The sequence below is a fragment of the Ambystoma mexicanum genome, chromosome 5q, assembly GCF_040938575.1.
Source record: "Ambystoma mexicanum isolate Mex_15411 chromosome 5q, UKY_AmexF1_1, whole genome shotgun sequence".
Classification (NCBI taxonomy): Eukaryota; Metazoa; Chordata; class Amphibia; order Caudata; family Ambystomatidae; genus Ambystoma; species Ambystoma mexicanum.
The window spans coordinates 151,081,844-151,094,374 of NC_090933.1; positions in this window are offsets into that span (position 1 = coordinate 151,081,844).

Genomic DNA, 12,531 nt, shown 5'->3' on the forward strand with positions numbered 1-12,531 from the left:
CAGGACAATTGTCTACAGCCACTCCCATACGCACATTAATATCAGTGCCATGGCTGGGAGGCGAGGATTCCGTAAGGGTGGCAAAGGTGGAAGAGCCACAAGTGGTGGCCGTGGTGGATCCGGTAGGGGACGTGGTCGTAACTTGCAGGGTGAGCCTGTCCCCCCATGTGTGGAGGACCAGTCAAGGGCACCCATCACCCCCCCCCCCTCCCCCCCTCCCGTTGAGGCTGAAGTGGCTGACACCATCCATGCTCAGCCCTTGTTGGACCAGCCCATTGTGGCACCAGACCTGGCTGACTCCATGGCTGACTTCCAGGTCAGCAGGGCTACGACACGTGCGCTGGTGCACGTTGATGCCATCATGCCACGTGGATCTGGGGCAGCAAGGTCATCTGCTGCACCAAGGAGGCAGGGCGGAGAGGCTGCAGGGGCAGCTGCGGCTCCATCCACCCCAGCCCTCACACACCCAGCCAGGACAGTGTCGGTCCTAGTCCATGCTGCTGACATTCCCCCTGACACCATCACACTAGAGCCAATGCCTGCACCAACTCCCATGCTGAGTGTGCAATCCCACACTCCTGATACAGAGTCCACCAGGGCTCCTGCCCCTAGTGTCCAGAGCGGCGCAGGACACTCAGGATCACCACCACCTTCCAAGCGGAAGAGGAAGAGTGCTCGTCCGGCACAGGCTGATGCCCCAGACACGGCTACACAGTCCGGCCCGTCCAGGAAGCCCAGCTTCACGGATGACGAACTGAATGCACTTGTCGAGTATGTGTCCGGACATGACAACGAGATGGTCATTGTTGCAGGATCCAAGACCACACCTGCACAACGCCAGGCACACTGGCAGACCGTTGCGGAAATCGTAAGTGCCCTTGGAATCGTGAGGCGCACAGCCAATGATTGCTATAAGCACTGGAATGACCTAAAGCGCAGGGCAAAGAGTAAGCTGGCCTCAAGTCATGCCGCAACTCTAGTGACTGGAGGTGGGTCTCCAGTAGTAGACATGGAACTCACTCCACATGAGTCAGTCGCTGGGACCTACGTCACGGAGGAACAGATCCAAGGCGTGGGAGATCTGGCTGATTACGAGGCATTGTCCGGTGAGTGCACATGCATGTGTGTGTCATCCATGTGCATGGTGTGTGTGTGAGGGCTTCTGTTCGGGTGCCAGGTGAGAGTGTGTGCGCCTGAGTCGTATGGGTCAGCCATGTGCTTCATGCAATCCTTCCTGCGCAGCTGCATTTGGCCATAGCAGTATCCCTTCTGCCAACAGTAGACATCTAGCACAACTGCACGCCAGTTGCCCTTGAAGTGTCACCTTGACACAACATATTTGCTTCTTTTTCACTGTTCATTCAGTCAGTTTGTTTGCATTCCACCACTTTCACTAGGCATGTCGCTGTCCACTAGTCACATGTCTGACATGGGTATGGTAAAGTGGAGTGACTTTGTTACCTGGATATCATTTGTACACACATGTCCCTGTGCAATTTGACCATTTCAGACTGGCAGCTCCAGGTGAAAAATCTGACCTGTTAGAATTAGAAAAGCAATTACATGCGGGAACTGGACTGAATGAATAGGTGCTGTCCTCCTCTCCATCTTCACTCAATAGCAATGGTACATGCCATCTGTGTGATGGCATGTGTGTTTCACCTGCCAATCACAGGCCAATGTGTGATGCCACTGCCAGGCAGCATGCAGAAAATGTGTTCATCTTCCATCTTGGTGTCATCAGTGTGTGCCATTTGCCTGCACTTCATACGCAGTGAGGGTGCATGCATGGGAGGGTTTTAGTCATGTGGGACATGTGTCAATCAAGTACTGGTTCTCTTGCTTCTCAGCCCTCAATGTGTGCCATGGTGCTAATGCCTGTTTCCATTTCTTTGTTTTCATGTCTTTGCAGGGGAAGACGCACCTGATACTGCTGGGGTTGTGGAGATGGTGCAGACCCAGGAGGTGTCCCAGGGCCGACCAACCACCAGTGAGGGACGTGGTGTGGTGGTGGGGGAGAACCCACAAGTGCTGCAGGTCGTGCTCTCAAGGGGTGTCTCTGGCTGCACCTCCCCCGAGCTGTACTCAGGTGTTGATTCGGATGAGACCTACGTGCCGTCGCAGGTGAGTGTTCCAGGGAGGGATTCTGTTCTGTCTCTCCCACCTGCACCAGGGTCAGTACCCTCCATGGGGATGTCAGTGTTGGCAGCTACGCCTTCGGTGGTTACGGATGCAGGGTCACACTCCGCGACATCTGATCCTGTTCCTGGGCCAGCAGATCAGAGGGGGAATGCAGTCCTGCAGCCTCAGGCAGTGCCGGCACAGCAAGGCGCAGTTCGCCTTGCCCCAGACAGGTGTGGTGCCCGCCGACGTGGTGGCCGTACGCCACCCGGCAATACCGCATGGGAGCAATCCATTTACGGTATGGCTACCCAACAGGCTGCATCATCCGAGATGATGGCTCAGGCCATGGATAGGGTGGCCACTTCCATTGTCCCCCCAGAAAGGCTGATGGAGCGACTAGAGCAGGCAACCGACTCCATCTGCCAGTCACACAGGGAGGACATGTTGGGGTCCAACAGGGACAGGCGGGCGGCAGTGGCGACTCTGCAGGAGGCCATCTCCATTGAGTCCCAGGGCCACAGGGAAGCCCTGAGGCAGGAGCTCCTTCACCTCAGGACGACTCTTGTTGAGCTTGAGGCTTCAACACACCAAAGGACAGAACAGCAGTTGGAGCGTCTCACCCGTACGCTCTCAGCTGAGATGCAGGCAACGAGGGCGGAGGTCCGGGCATCCCGTGAGTTGTTGCATGGGGACCTCCGCACACTCATCCTCCAGAACCAGACCTACCACACCCGCATGCTTGCAGCCATGGAGGAGCAGACGAGGGCCTTGCGTGGGCTGCCTCCCATAGTGCAACCACCTCCGGATGCAGCTGCACAGGGTGATAATAGCGACAGCAGTGATACTCCCACAATAGGGTAGCCGTGTGGGCCATGAGCCCATGGAGGTGTTTTATCTTCCCAGGATCCACGCAGGTGGGTTCTGGTGTGCATCCTGTCCTCGGACCTCCTGGGTGGCCTCCCCAACCCCCCCGGGCCCATCAATGGCCATTTTTGATTGTTTCTTATTTTTATTTTTATTTTGATTTCTTTTATTCCCAATTTTTTTGGGACGATCTGTTGGCTTCGATCTGTTGGCTTCGATCTGTTGGCTTCCGTGGTTCCTGTGGGCATACGCTGCATTGTGGCTGGGCACATGCAGGCTTGTAATGTATTTGGTTCAGATGCTTGGGTTTGAGTCACACACACCCCTCCTGCTTCCCGTTTCCATGGGCTTGCAAAGGGTGTGCCCAAGTGACAGTGAATTACACAGTGACGTTGGACTCCCATGAGCTGTGTGGCCAGTCTGTAGTCAATACTGTGTATACATTCATAGTGCATATTGCTGTTGTGTTGTACACTGCATGTTGCATTGATGTGTAACTCTTCTTCTGTGTCTACCTCCCAATTTGCAGGTCCCTTCCTCATGTCCACACAAGGACCTCTAGTCTGGAGATGGGGACCATGTTGGCAGCAGTGCACCTACAACTCTACATGGCGACAACACTGCACAGTTGGTAGTGGTGGGAGTGCAGGCATTTCCAGGTGGTGAGACTACTAATATGTAACATTTGTGATGTCATGTTAATGGTACTACGTGCTCAAGTATGTTGTTGGTCCGGCATTGCTGTGAGCATTTCAGGTGTTGCAGGTTTCTAATAGTGCCACTGTACATAGTGAGACTGATGTAATGTTGTGGGGATTACTTTGTTTACCTGCAATTAGCATGACATGGCACGGTGTGTCGTGTGGCGGTGCTGGGGTTGGGTTGGCTGACATGGCACTGTCCTCTTGTTGCATTTTGCAAGTGGGTATTCATTTTAGCTGCTTCAATGTGTAACTTTACAAAACTGCATTGGTGGTGTCTGTGTGGGTAGGGATGCACACATTGTGACACTTCCAGGTGAACAATCTCAGGCTGACATGGTATTCCCGGTTCATTCTCCAGACATTCAGGATCAGTGTCAGGTTGAGTCATCATTGATTGTCAGATGGAATGTGCCAGGGCAGTGTGCACTCCACAGGGGTGTGATTTCTATGTGAAGTAATTAGCCACTAGCTGTGTACGGGCTGCCTCCCCCCGTGCCCTTTCTCCTCCCACGCGCAGCGGCTGTGCATGTGGTTGGGGATGTGGGGCCACCACCATGTCCACGGCCAGGCCCCGGCGTGTTGCAACGTTGTGCAGGACACATGCTGCCACTATGATCCGGCACACTACTGGGGGAGCGTATAACAGCTGCCCGCCAGAACGGTCAAGGGAGCGAAAGCGTGACTTTAGCACTCCGAATGTGCGCTCCACTATGCCCCTGGTTGTAATGTGGGCTGTGTTATATCTTACCTGGGGTGGCGTGGTGGGGTTCCGAATTGGCGTCATCATGTGGGGGCTGAGAGGGTAGGCACTGTCCCCTGTGGAGGTGGTGATTGGTATCATTGGTGGGGTTGTGGCCTTGCTCAGTATCCAACATGCATGCATGTGCAGTGGCATACATACTCACCAAGCAGCCATGTATCGCCATGCCGCCCAGCATCTATGTCCCGGCATAGGGTGGACATTCGGTAAATGAAGCTGTCGTGGGTGGACCCGGGATAGTTGGCATATACTGAGGTGATGATTCCCTTGGCATTACATACTACCTGCACGTTGATGGAATGCCAGTGCTTGCGGTTCCTATAGATGTGCTCTGATGCCCTGGGGGGACGTAGAGCCACATGGGTGCAGTCGATGGCACCTAGCACTTTGGGGAATCGTGCCACTCCGTAAAAATCCAGGGCGGCAGCAGGCCTTTCTGCAGGTGTTCTGGGCAGGTATATGTGCCTGCGGACTGATGGGCGTGCAGTCATGATGTTCAAGACCTGGTGTAGGCAGCGTGACTGGGTGGCCTGTGACACCCCACCCACTATGGCACTTGTCCGCTGAAATGATCCAGTGGCTAAGAAGTGCAGTACATTGAGGACCTTCTCCAGGGGGCTGAGTGCTTGGGAGCACAGGGTGGGTGATGTGAGGTCATCCTCCCACTCAGTCACCAGGTCCAGTATGATGTGTGGTGGAAACCTGTACCTCCCATACACCTGGTCATCAGGCATCCCGAAAAGGCTGGTTCTGGGTGTGAATATTCTGGCCCTGACTATCCTCCTCCTCCTCCTTTGGTAGTCCACTGCCACTGCTGCTAGGAACGGTATGTTCATCCTGGCGTCTGAGCTTGTTATTGTTAAAGTCCGCAATTTTATGCTTTGCGCGTGTTCTAGGCGAGCGTGTGACCCGCGCACCCCTGGAATCCAGTTCCCAGTCCAATAGCGTGTGGAAATTCACACGCACCACGGGATACAGCGTGTGACCCGCGCACCCCTGGAATCCAGTTCCCAGTCCAATAGCGTGTGGAAATTCACACGCACCACGGGATACAGCGTGTGACCCGCGCACCCCTGGAATCCAGTTCCCAGTCCAATAGCGTGTGGAAATTCACACGCACCACGGGATACAGCGTGTGACCCGCGCACCCCTGGAATCCAGTTCCCAGTCCAATAGCGTGTGGAAATTCACACGCACCACGGGATACAGCGTGTGACCCGCGCACCCCTGGAATCCAGTTCCCAGTCCAATAGCGTGTGGAAATTCACACGCACCACGGGATACAGCGTGTGACCCGCGCACCCCTGGAATCCAGTTCCCAGTCCAATAGCGTGTGCAAATTCACACGCACCACGGGATACAGGTTCGCTGACGTACTTGCGTGTGTAAGTGGCCGCGCACCCATTAAATACACGTACATAGGCCAATCGCGTGTACGCGCACTTTTGTCCAATTACACGCGATGACACTCTGACGTGCAGTATCTCCACGTGTGCCCCGTCATCACGTGCTGAGTGGGGAACACCCGTGCGGGTCACGTCACAGACGCGCTTACGCGCTGAGGGACTCTGGTCCAATAGAATCGCGTATGCGTGCTGACGCGCTTACGCGCTAAGGGCCTTTCCTCGGATTTCACGCTGACGTGCAGGATTTTCACGTGCCAAATCACTCCGTATGAAGCTGGCCACGCGAAAACACACGGAAGACCACGCTCCTGCCCAGAAGGCCGAGTTACTGCCCCCCAGTGCCCCGAGCAGCCTCCCACGTGCCATCTGCTGCTGCCTGCCTGCCTGCCTGCCTGCTGCCACCGTGCCCTGCCATTTGGTGCCTGCACATCAGCCATCTGCAGGGGTCCAGTTGCTGTGTCCACCCCTGCTGGAACTGAAGACTCCCGACTGGGATTACATCGCTCCACAGCCCAGCCCCAGGACCCAGTTGCCCACCCACACCTGCCTCTGGGGTTGCCATGTCGGGCACTTCCACATCTGGCACCAGTCGCAACCCCAGGCCAGAGGGGCAGAGGGGCACCAGCTTCACTGTCACCGAAGTTGGTGTCCTGGTGGAGCATGTCCTGGGGCAGTATGATGCCCTCTTTGGATCGTCCCGCGCCAGCAAGGAAGGACGGCAGAGGATCTGGGCCGACTGTGTGGTTGCCATCAACGCGGAGGGGGTGGCAACCCGCGACGTCCTGAAGATCAAGAAGCGCTGGGAGGACTTGAGGTCCAGGACCCTTGTGAAGGCCCGGCGCCTCGTGGAGGGGGGCCGGGGCCGCATGAGTTCCATCCAGATGAGGGTCCTGGAACGCGTACGCCCAGCGCTCCACGCCCAGATCCTTGAGAGGGAGGCCCGTCTGGAGTTGAGCGGTAAGTGTCCATGCATTACTGTGTGAGACAGGGCATGTTGCGGTGTGCTGGTTCTATGATACTTGCCTGTATGTTTGCCATAGGCCATGTATGCATGTATGTGTGCAGGGACATCATGGTAATGCATGTGCGACCAGTGATGTGTGATGCACATGGTTGTTGCATGTGTTGAAATGCCGCATGGGGAGCCCTATTCAGATTTTGAACATGAGAGCATGCCAGTCTCTGTACCTGGACATGGGTGGGGGTGAGGGATGGGTGCTGATGCCAGGTACATATATGGTAGCCATGTCTGTGTGCCTGACCTGCGTGTCTGTGACTTGTGCATGCCATGGATGCATGACACATGTGTGTGACAATGCACAGATTCAGTAAAGCAGCCAAATTACCCTTGTATCCGCTGTGTTTGGTGTGTTTGGGGCCAGATGGATGTGACTGAGGTGAAGTGTGTGCATGTGATGGGCATGAGCCATGATGCATGTGAGTTACATATCATTGAATGTTTCAAGAGTCCATTGGACATGCATGGAAATGTCCATGGCATGCACCATGCCTGTTACTGTGTGTGTTTTGCCTGGACTGACCCATGTGTTGTGGAGGGACATGATGGAAGTGTACTTTGACAGTGGTGCTCATCTGCTATTGCTTCCTGTCTAGGGCACCATTGTACAGTGCCCTGATGCTTGTGTTCTTTGTCTCCCTCTACGCAGCGGCTAGTGAAGAAGAGGGCGGAGACGGCGCTGTGGAGCAAGGCGGCGGGGATGCCCCCACGGCTGCAGCGGAAGGGGTGGGTGAGCCCCCACAGGGGCCTGCTACGGTGGGAGACGGTGAGGAGCCATCCAGGTTGGTGGTTTGCACAGAGGAGGAGGAGGCCGCCACTGGGGCACACATGGGGCCTGGTGGGGGCATCCCTGCTGGTGCAAGTGGTGCAGTCCAGGGCCAGGGGCAGGAGGCAGCACAGGTCACCGTGGAGGGGCCTGTGCATGTCGCTGTCCCTGACCCTGTGAGTGCACCACCATGCACCAGCAGGGATGCCCCGTCCCAGGCCTGTCCGCAGGTAGAGGGGATGTCCAGGTCACCTGACTCCCCTCCACCTGCGGACGTGGGAACCCCTGGCCGTGCGGAGAAGGTCCTAATTGGGGTCGCGATGCGCACGGCTGTGATTCGTGATGCCGTGCGTGCTTCCCGGGAGGAGCACGCACGTCATCACGAAGTGCACCGTGCCGACGTGGCCCAATTGGGATCGGCCATGTTCGGGGGTTTCCTGCATGTGTTGGCCAATGTGGCGGCCCTCTCCTCCTCTGTGCAGGCTATCCACCAGTCGTTCTCCTTGCCGTCTTCCAGCCCAGATGCCACCAGGGCCCCCTGTGGACCTGCCCCGACCAATGCAGCCAGCCCGGTGGGGATCCCATCCCTGCCACAGTCGGGAGTCAGAGATCCAGCAGGGGTGGACACCAGAGCAACTGGACCCCAGCAGATGGAGGATGTGACGGCATCATCGGGCAGGGCACGTGCACGACGGCGTCGGTGGTTTCCATCAGCCTGGATGCCGTCGTGCTGGCACAGGCAGTTGCGTCGGAGGCAGCAGCAGGCTCAACGTGGGAGGCATCATGGCTCGGGGCCATCAACATCAGGGGTGCAGGCATCGGCCGGAGGGCAGGAGAACCCTGGAATGGGAGTGGCTTCCGTGTGGGAGCGGTTGTGCCAGCGGATAGGTGCGGAGCGGCAGCGGGCAGAGGAGGAACGGCTCACGATGGTCAGGGCGGAGGACTCCATGCGGAGGGCGCTGAGGCGGGCTGAGTGCCTCGAGGGTCTTCGCAGGGAGTTTGAGCTTGACACTGCGTTATCCCTGCGGGACCTCGGGGCCAGGGAACATGCCCGCCTCCAAGCCATTGACCAGGAGTTCGATGATGCCCTGGCCCATGACAACAACCAGTGAGCCGTCCGAATAGCCCGCTGCCTTTGTATATAGTTGTATAGTTAGGGTTAGGTTTCCTTTGTTTTTTTGATTTTTTTTTGGTTGCGATTGGACAATGCACCACTTTTTTGTATATAGTTCACTTTTTAGTTAGTAGTCATAGTTAGGTTTAATTTGATAGGGCTCATGGACCCAGGATGATCTTCTTCATTGGCTTATTTTAATTTTTCTGATTATTTTCTTGGACATTCATCTTGTTTTGTTTGATTTGCTTTGTGTTTTTTCTTATTTCATTTCCATTCTACTTGCTGTTAAATACATATTATTTTTTTAATCTTCAATGTGTCGTATCATCTCATTGCTTTCAGGCATGTCATGTTGGGTGTTTTGTCATTCACTTGCAGCCATTGTGTGTGACAGACATGTGTTCAATTGCATTATTTAAATTGGGGGTGTAACATGTAATTGCCTTTGATATGTGGGTGGGTGTGATAGTTGGTTGGGCCTTTTGGCAGGGGAGGATGGGCATTACGGACATGATTGGGGAATGTTGGGACCCAGGTGCAGGGGGGCATGGATTGGACATGGGTGGGGGCCTGCTGGCAGGTGCCTCACAGTGCTGGGGGGGTGGGGGTGGTGGGAGACATGAGTGGGGGCCTGGTGGAGGGTGCCCCTGGTGGCTGGGGGGTGGGGGTGGTGGGTGACATGAGTGGGGGCCTGGTGGAGGGTGACCCTGGTGGCTGGGGTTTGGGGGTGGTGGGAGACATGAGTGGGGGCCTGGTGGAGGGTGCCCCTGGTGGCTGGGGGGTGGGGGTGGTGGGAGACATGAGTGGGGGCCTGGTGGAGGGTGCCCCTGGTGGCTGGGGGGTGGGGGTGGTGGGTGACATGAGTGGGGGCCTGGTGGAGGGTGACCCTGCACTGCTGGGGTTTGGGGGTGGTGGGAGACATGAGTGGGGGCCTGGTGGAGGGTGCCCCTGGTGGCTGGGGGGTGGGGGTGGTGGGTGACATGAGTGGGGGCCTGGTGGAGGGTGCCCCTGGTGGATTGGGGGTGGTGGGAGACATGAGTGGGGGCCTGGTGGAGGGTGACCCTGCACTGCTGGGGTGTGGGGGTGATGGGAGACATGAGTGGGGGCCTGGTGGAGGGTGCCCCTGGTGGCTGGGGGGTAGGGGTGGTGGGAGACATGAGTGGGGGCCTGGTTGAGGGTGACCCTGCACTGCTGGGGTTTGGGGGTGGTGGGAGACATGAGTGGGGGCCTGGTGGAGGGTGCCCCTGGTGGCTGGGGGGTGGGGGTGGTGGGAGACATGAGTGGGGGCCTGGTGGAGGGTGACCCTGCACTGCTGGGGTTTGGGGGTGGTGGGAGACATGAGTGGGGGCCTGGTGGAGGGTGCCCCTGGTGGCTGGGGGGTGGGGGTGGTGGGAGACATGAGTGGGGGCCTGGTGGAGGGTTCCCCTGGTGGCTGGGGGGTGGGGGTGGTGGGTGACATGAGTGGGGGCCTGGTGGAGGGTGACCCTGCACTGCTGGGGTTTGGGGGTGGTGGGAGACATGAGTGGGGGCCTGGTGGAGGGTGCCCCTGGTGGCTGGGGGGTGGGGGTGGTGGGAGACATGAGTGGGGGCCTGGTGGAGGGTGCCCCTGGTGGCTGGGGGGTGGGGGTGGTGGGAGACATGAGTGGGGGCCTGGTGGAGGGTGCCCCTGGTGGCTGGGGGGTGGGGGTGGTGGGTGACATGAGTGGGGGCCTGGTGGAGGGTGCCCCTGGTGGCTGGGGGGTGGGGTGGTGGGAGACATGAGTGGGGGCCTGGTGGAGGGTGCCCCTGGTGGCTGGGGGGTGGGGGTGGTGGGTGACATGAGTGGGGGCCTGGTGGAGGGTGCCCCTGGTGGCTGGGGGGTGGGGGTGGTGGGAGACATGAGTGGGGGCCTGGTGGAGGGTGCCCCTGGTGGCTGGGGGGTGGGGGTGGTGGGAGACATGAGTGGGGGCCTGGTGGAGGGTGCCCCTGGTGGCTGGGGTTTGGGGGTGGTGGGAGACATGAGTGGGGGCCTGGTGGAGGGTGCCCCTGGTGGCTGGGGGGTGGGGGTGGTGGGTGACATGAGTGGGGGCCTGGTGGAGGGTGACCCTGCACTGCTGGGGTTTGGGGGTGGTGGGAGACATGAGTGGGGGCCTGGTGGAGGGTGCCCCTGGTGGCTGGGGTTTGGGGGTGGTGGGAGACATGAGTGGGGGCCTGGTGGAGGGTGCCCCTGGTGGCTGGGGGGTGGGGGTGGTGGGTGACATGAGTGGGGGCCTGGTGGAGGGTGACCCTGCACTGCTGGGGTTTGGGGGTGGTGGGAGACATGAGTGGGGGCCTGGTGGAGGGTGCCCCTGGTGGCTGGGGGGTGGGGGTGGTGGGAGACATGAGTGGGGGCCTGGTGGAGGGTGCCCCTGGTGGCTGGGGGGTGGGGGTGGTGGGAGACATGAGTGGGGGCCTGGTGGAGGGTGCCCCTGGTGGCTGGGGGGTGGGGGTGGTGGGTGACATGAGTGGGGGCCTGGTGGAGGGTGCCCCTGGTGGCTGGGGGGTGGGGTGGTGGGAGACATGAGTGGGGGCCTGGTGGAGGGTGCCCCTGGTGGCTGGGGGGTGGGGGTGGTGGGTGACATGAGTGGGGGCCTGGTGGAGGGTGCCCCTGGTGGCTGGGGGGTGGGGGTGGTGGGAGACATGAGTGGGGGCCTGGTGGAGGGTGCCCCTGGTGGCTGGGGGGTGGGGGTGGTGGGAGACATGAGTGGGGGCCTGGTGGAGGGTGCCCCTGGTGGCTGGGGTTTGGGGGTGGTGGGAGACATGAGTGGGGGCCTGGTGGAGGGTGCCCCTGGTGGCTGGGGGGTGGGGGTGGTGGGTGACATGAGTGGGGGCCTGGTGGAGGGTGACCCTGCACTGCTGGGGTTTGGGGGTGGTGGGAGACATGAGTGGGGGCCTGGTGGAGGGTGCCCCTGGTGGCTGGGGGGTGGGGGTGGTGGGTGACATGAGTGGGGGCCTGGTGGAGGGTGACCCTGCACTGCTGGGGTTTGGGGGTGGTGGGAGACATGAGTGGGGGCCTGGTGGAGGGTGCCCCTGGTGGCTGGGGGGTGGGGGTGGTGGGTGACATGAGTGGGGGCCTGGTGGAGGGTGCCCCTGGTGGCTTGGGGGTGGTGGGAGACATGAGTGGGGGCCTGGTGGAGGGTGACCCTGCACTGCTGGGGTGTGGGGGTGATGGGAGACATAAGTGGGGGCCTGGTGGAGGGTGCCCCTGGTGGCTGGGGGGTGGGGGTGGTGGGAGACATGAGTGGGGGCCTGGTGGAGGATGACCCTGGTGGCTGGGGGGTGGGGGTGGTGGGAGATATGAGTGGGGGCCTGGTGGAGGATGACCCTGGTGGCTGGGGGGTGGGGGTGGTGGGAGACATGAGTTGGACATGGGTGGGGGCCTGCTGGCAGGTGCCCCACAGTGCTGGGGGGTGGGGGTGGTGGGGGACATGAGTTGGACATGGGTGGGGGCCTGCTGGCAGGTGCCCCACAGTGCTGGGGGGTGGGGGTGCAAGGGGACGTGAGTTGGTGTTCATTAGTTCAAGGAGACATGTGCCTTTGCTGGGGGGCATGCCCATGGTGGGTGGGCTGCCTGCGGGACATGACCAGGGATGCAGGGTAGTCCCCTGTGGTGTGGGCTGCCTGCAGGGGCCGTGGAGGGTGTACAGGGTACACCTGGGAGGACCCACACTGTCAAATCACATGTGGAACTTCCCGCGCACCCCTGATATACACGCGCCCAGGCTATTCGCGTGTGGAACTTCCCGCGCACCCC